At 43.4% G+C, this 6,563-nt stretch overlaps 1 pseudogene; it reads left to right on the plus strand.

Annotated features, from left to right (window-relative positions):
• Positions 1–800: 800 nt before the first annotated feature.
• Positions 801–6,213, plus strand: LOC123955025 (annotated as a pseudogene).
• The last annotated feature ends 350 nt before the right edge of the window (positions 6,214–6,563 follow it).

Raw genomic sequence — 6,563 nt, forward strand, 5'->3', positions numbered from 1 at the left:
ACCCTGAGATCATGACCTGAGCTGAAGGCAGAGGCTTTAACCCACTGAGCCACCCAGGCGCCCCAATAAAGCTGTTTTTGAAGGTAAAAGCAGGTAGTAGTTGTAGCAGCAGCAGAAGCAGCTACTGCTTTTAATGAGCATATTATCTGTGTTTAGTTGGAAGTTGTGTATTTGGAGCCACCATAAAAGGTTCTGCACAAAGCCTGGCAATTATTCTTAGGATCTGAAGCTCACTTCAATACAACTAAGTTGTTTGCAAAAGAATAATTCATCATCAGTTTTACATCTTTTTGAAGAATTGAAAATTGGCATCTGATGACAACAAACTATCTTTTTTTTAAATGGAAGAAGCATTAGAAAAAAAAATCACTAACCCTTTTTTCAGTAGAAATACGATTTCCAAAGTTGCACAGCTGGAACACATCAATCAGTTGAAAAGGTTTCTGCTTCCCTGACAACTGTTAGCAACAATGAGTCAGACAGAAAACAGATCTGTCTTTCTGTCCAGCTGGAATACATTTATTGAATAATAGATGAGAAGAGCAACAATGTTAGACTTCTTTCAGTATAAGCTTTAAAGAACAGTAAAAAAAAAAAAATCCCTATTGGATATTGCAGTATGAATATTACAGAAGAGTATTTGAAGCGAATTCGTCTCCATTTTTGAAAATGCAAATGAAAACATGAGCTTGACCATTTGCAGCATTCTAAAATTAATCCATTAGCTGAATTATTATGCTGAAGGTCAGATCAGACAAGCCCAGAAGGCTGGCCATGATTTGTATCCTGATAATTCCCAAATGACCAGGGAGGAAGGAGCTGCGGTCTGTGGCCTCGAGGAGGCTCAGTTGAGAGCCCAGTCTGGCTGCAGCTTTGCGGCGGGCTCTGAGGGCTGTTCTGCTTCATGCCCTGGTACATGCCAGGTCAGGACCGCTGTGTTTCATCACCACCCAGGCTCTCCTACTGCAGGCCTTGTCCTGTTTATCTCAGCTCTGTTCCCATGTTGTGACAGGGCCTTCCTGTGGGTTCAGTGTCTGTGTCTGTTGATTCAGAGTCTCACACCGTGCAAAGATCACAAAAAGCTCTTTTCAGAAACAAGGCCTCCAAAGCCATCAGGTAAACTCATTCAAACAGAGAAATGGCTTTCACATTTTGTGTAAACAAAGAGGTGCTCTGGGGGCTGATGCTACACATACGGCGTGATTTCTCTATTTTCATCTCTTAGTTCTAAAGAATAAAATCTCATCATAATGGCAGAGAAGCTCAAAGGTAGTGGTCATCGGGTCAGAGCATTGACACACCTGGGTGTGACCACTGAAGAGCTGCAGATCACAGTCCTCCCTTGCGTTTAACCCACTGTGCACTGTCAGACAAGGCTTCCACTCTCCCTGGTCTCATAAAAACAAGGGATTAAACTTAGATATTCTCTAAGGTCCTTTCTGGCTCTAAAGTATTTTTTCCTTTAACTCTGCTAAAATGGGCTCTATAGAACACAATTATTTCTCATTAATAGGCAAAATCATTATTACATGAGAAATTAGCTCTTGGTTACTCATTCAAAGGAAATAAATAATCAGAATTCCAGCAAATGGCATTTGATTTATCTTTTTGCATTTAAGATTTTAGCTTTAAGAGTCAATTTCCGAAATGCAAAATGAAAGAATTTAAAACAAGAAGCAGCCAAACATTTCTGGCCAAGAAATTGCCTCGGCAGCATCTTGGTTTCTCAAGTCACTTTTTAGATGTTACCCTGAGCTGTGTTCTGGCAAATCTGATTGAATAAATGTCTTTTACAGCCAGACTGTGTCCTCTGGTTTCATCTATTATCTGTCCTAGAAAAAGCCATTAAGTCAGTAAAAAGAACTTGTGGGAGGCTTTACTGCAGAGAAAAGTGTTTTTCAGGACAAATACTGACCCTACTGAAAGTTTCAGTGTAGCAGTTTCGGAAATCAAAGTCAAGGTGATCGTGATCATTAGCAGAGTAAGCTGTGGTCCTGAGCCCTGCATACTGGCCGAGGGAAGACTCTCCCAATGTAATCTCTCCCCCTTACCCTCACCCAGCCAGCCTCAAACTACAATAGGAAATATCACCTTTAGATCTGCAAGCATCCTATTTTAAAATGTAAATTTTCTTAGTAAGTAAATAATAAAATTGAAAGGTGAATTTTCTGTTAGGATGTCGGAGAGGAAAAGGAGAGCAGCGGGGAGCTCAAGGCATTGTGGGCAATGGTGACAGGGTGGCACTCAGCGTCTGGAAAAATCTCCCATGGACGCCAACGAACAGGAAAAATAATGACTCCTGAGACAAACCTCCCCACATTTTGGATTTCATTTCTTTCTCAACAATCTTAACTTTAAAAAAAAAATTATTTTTCAAGCCACCTTCTATATGCCGGGGAAGCAGGCATAGTATAAAATAAAACTATCAACTAGGGGTTGGTGTTGGCTGCCGCTGAAAGACTGTGGCTCTTTTTTCACCTTGAAAGGAAAAGTCTTCATCCTTACCCATTCGACAAGTTTCTGCAGCTACAAAATCTTAATGTTAAGGCTCAAAATTAAAAGAGAATTTCTTCTCTACCTTTCCCAGCAAATGTGCCTAAACAAGCCAACACAACAGCTCTTTTTATTTTTTAAATATATATTTTTTTAAGATTTTATTTATTTATTTGACAGAGAGAGATCACAAGTAGGCAGAGAGGCAGGCAGAGAGAGGGGGGAAGCAGGCTCCTCGTTGAGCAGACAGACTGAGGCGGGGCTCGATCCCAGGACCCTGAGATCATGACCTGAGATGAAGGCAGAGGCTTAACCCACTGAGTCACCCATGCGCCCCAATAACAGGTCTTTTTGAATGGAGCTAACCATCTGTCCAGACCTTGCCTGGGAAAGACCTAGACTGTAGGCAGTGTAACAGAAGGTTCAGTCCTTCCAAGGTAGGGTCCCATGTGAGCACCACACAGCCGGAAGCCCTGTTCTTGGCACAGAGAAGCTCTGCTCACCCTGGGGATTCTGCAGTGAGAGGAGGAGAGCAGCACACTGGTTTTCTCCCCTTTCAAAGGTGCTTTACTTGGGGGAACCATTGCTCAAGCACATTAAGCAGGCAGACAGAAAACCTTGGCTGTGCTGTAAGCAGTCCTGTAACCCGGCCTCATTCCACTCAGGGTTGATGGTTGCCCCACCTTCCACACCTCCTGCAGGGCCAACTGGTGCCGCCCCAAGGGGGATTTTGGTTTAGAGGAGAAGTTGGCACCAGAGACTGGGAAGAAAGAAGTTAGTGGGCAGCACAGTGCCTCCTCAGAGCTGTCCAGGCCAAGCTCCTGTGAGCACTGCCAGCTTTCCGCATGATGCAGCCCTGTTACTTGTATGGATCCTAAGGTGTGAACTCTGCTGTATGTTCAGTCAGATCAGCCCACCTTCTCCAGGAAGCTTTCTCAAACTCCAAGACCCACCTCAGTCTCAACATGGCTGACTTCCTTCAACTTCTTCCCCTTGGGGTGTTTATCTCACCTACCAACTCCAGTTCTTCATGGTGGTTTTCTGGGACACTGAGTGGGAGATCGTCCTGAGGCAGCCTGGGGCTTAGAAGGAAGGAGGGCCATGGCTGAGGGACAAAGTCTACCCTGAGTCCTGAGCCCAGAAACAAGAGCAGTGATATTCCCACAGTGTTCTCCAGCCGTGCCCTGCTGACCTTCTTATTTACCTTTCCTTCCCAGTAGGGAGATGAAATCCTGCATCATGTATTCTGCTTCCCCTGAATTTTTTCCTGAAATTTCACCAAGTTGCAGCAGTTCTGCAAGCAGAGTCTGCAGGGCCATCTTACAAGTTTGCTACAGGCTCTGTAATTGGAACCTCTTGAATCGCATGCCCTCCCTGTCTCTTCCTCTCTCCCTCTTGCTCCTCTCTGTGTCAGTAGATGATTGGGGTGATCAAGTGACACAGTGGAGAACATCACCATATGGTGTATCATCAAGGGCTAAATTATGTCGTACAGATTGCATGAATTCAGGGATGATGAACATCAACATGACATTCCTGGTTTGTGAGCAGGTTCTCTCATTCCACAAATACTTGTGAGCTACGTACTGTGGCAATGGCTGGAAAATTATGGTGAACCAAGCAGGCAGGGTCTCTATCCTTGTGGCATTTCCAGGATCTTCCACTCCCAGGTGTGTATTCTAGATACTCCCCCATTGTCCAAAGAGCCGGTCTTGGATCCAACCTGAACCACTGAGGGGCGGGGATCTTAGTGGGCATTTCCCAAAAGAGCATGTAGCACATGGATGGAAACTGCTGTTTTGATTTTTTTTTCCCACCATGATGAGTCTTTCCTATTCTAGAACTTCATATAAATAGAATCATATAGTAGGTGCTGTCTTGTGTGCAGCTTCTTTAACTCTACATGATCAATATGAGGTTTTCCGCATTGTTGCATGTTGTAGGAGTTTGCTCTCTTGTAATGCTGAGTGGTATCTGCCATATGGATGTGCTGGTTTGCTTCTCCATTCTGCTCTCCATGGACACCTGGGAGATTGCCATTGCCTCTGCCTGCTCACATGGGCTTCCTCCCATGATGGAGAGAATGGCCACTGGAGCCAAACTGACAAAAATGAGAACTACTTCCTGAGTGACACTGAGAGAGTGGTTCAGCCTCTCTGATTCTCAGCTTGCTCCCTACAGAGGTAATAGTGGTAATGCTTTGGAGCAGAAAATGGCTCTAACACCAGGACCTGGAACATAGCCAATGCATAATAGAAACTGTTTTTTATGACTGTTGTCTTAGTTTCCTAATGCTGCTGTCACAAAATATCACAAACTTGGTGGCTTCCAACAACAGAAACATATTTTCTCACAGTTCTGAAGCCTGCTGGTCTGAAATCAAGATGCCAAGAGGGCCATGCTCTCAGGTTCCAGAGAAAAATTGGTTCTATACCTTGCTTTTAGTTCTGCTGTTGCCAGCGAACCCTGGCGTTCCTTTGGCCTGTGGACACATCACTCTCTCGGATATCCACCTCCATCTTCACGTGGCTTTCTTTCCTGTGTCTCATGTCTCTGTGCCTCTTCTCCTTTTCTTATAAGGACACCATTCATATTGGAATAAGTGCTCACACTACTCCAGTAAGCTCATCTTAACTAATTACAACTGCAACAACCGTATTTCCAAATAAAGTCACCTTCTGAGGTTCCAGGAGGGACATGAATCTGAAGAGAGGAGGACTCTCCAGCCCACTGCAACTTTCTCCCTAAGTTATACAATCACTTATCTGAAAGGTTGTGTCTTACACAATACTGCTCTTCATCCCTTGTACACATTCAGTGGCCAATAAATGTTTGATGAAGCCGAAATTGATAAAGATGATGGATTTAAGCTGTACTTTGAGGATAGATAAGAAGAAAAGATCATACAGCAGGATACAGCATAGATTTTTAGTTTCACTCTTACTGTATCTTTGTGGAAGCTTTGATGTCAGAAACTAATACACTTCCACAAGAAATTAGCATTTTTATATAGTTAATCAGAGATCCATGTTGTTTCATCTAGATTTAATTGAAAATAAAGTTAGAAAAAGATTGGAAATTATTTTCATATTTTACCTCGATTATAATAACACATTTCTTTAATATTTGTTCTCAGATACAGCAGTGATATGACATTCTGCTGGACCTGGCAAATTCCTCCTAGGAGTCAGAGACTGCTGAACTATGCAAACACTTCCCCCACAGAATCATTAACTTCTCAGTTCTTTAGCTAATAAGGGGAAAAAAAAAATCAAGTTCATTCCATCCTTTCTCCCTCCCTAGTCATCTTGGTGGCAGCTCTTGGTTGGTGGCCATCCTAAGGCAGGAGGATGGTGGCCACAAAGAAGAGGAAAAAGCCACTGATGTCATCAACTCTAGGCTCCAACTTATTATGAAAGGCGGAAAGGGTATGCTGGGGTACAAGCAGACTCTGAAAATGATCAGATATGACAAAGCAAAACTGGTCATCCTCATCAACGGCTGCCCAGCCTTGAGGAAATCTGAATAGAATAATACTACACCGTTTCAGCCAAAAGTGGTGTATATCATGACAGTGGCAATAATGCTGAATTGGGCACAGCATGTGGAAAATTCTACAGACTATGTACACTGGTTATCATTGATCCAGGTTCATTGATTCTGGCTATCCATTGATCTGGCATCATTAGAAGCATGCCAGAACAGACTGGTAAAAAGTAAATCATGCAAAAGTATTCTTTATTAAAACTGGTTAGAGGGGCGCCTGGGTGGCTCAGTGGGTTAAAGCCTCTGCCTTCGGCTCAGGTCATGATCTCAGGGTCCTGGGATCGAGCCCCGCCTCAGTCTCTCTGCTCAACGGGGAGCCTGCTTCCCCCTCTCTGCCTGCCTCTCTGCCTACTTGTGATCTCTGTCTGTCAAATAAATAAATAAAATCTTTAAAAAAAAAAAACCTGGTTAGAGCTTATTTTTTTTAAATTAAGTTTAAATTCTTTGTTTAGGGGTGCCTGGGTGGCTCAGTTTGTTAAGCCACTATCTTCAGCTCAGGTCATGATCCTGTCCCAGGATCAAGT

This window comes from Meles meles, chromosome 13 (genome assembly GCF_922984935.1).
Source record: "Meles meles chromosome 13, mMelMel3.1 paternal haplotype, whole genome shotgun sequence".
In the NCBI taxonomy this organism is placed as follows: Eukaryota; Metazoa; Chordata; class Mammalia; order Carnivora; family Mustelidae; genus Meles; species Meles meles.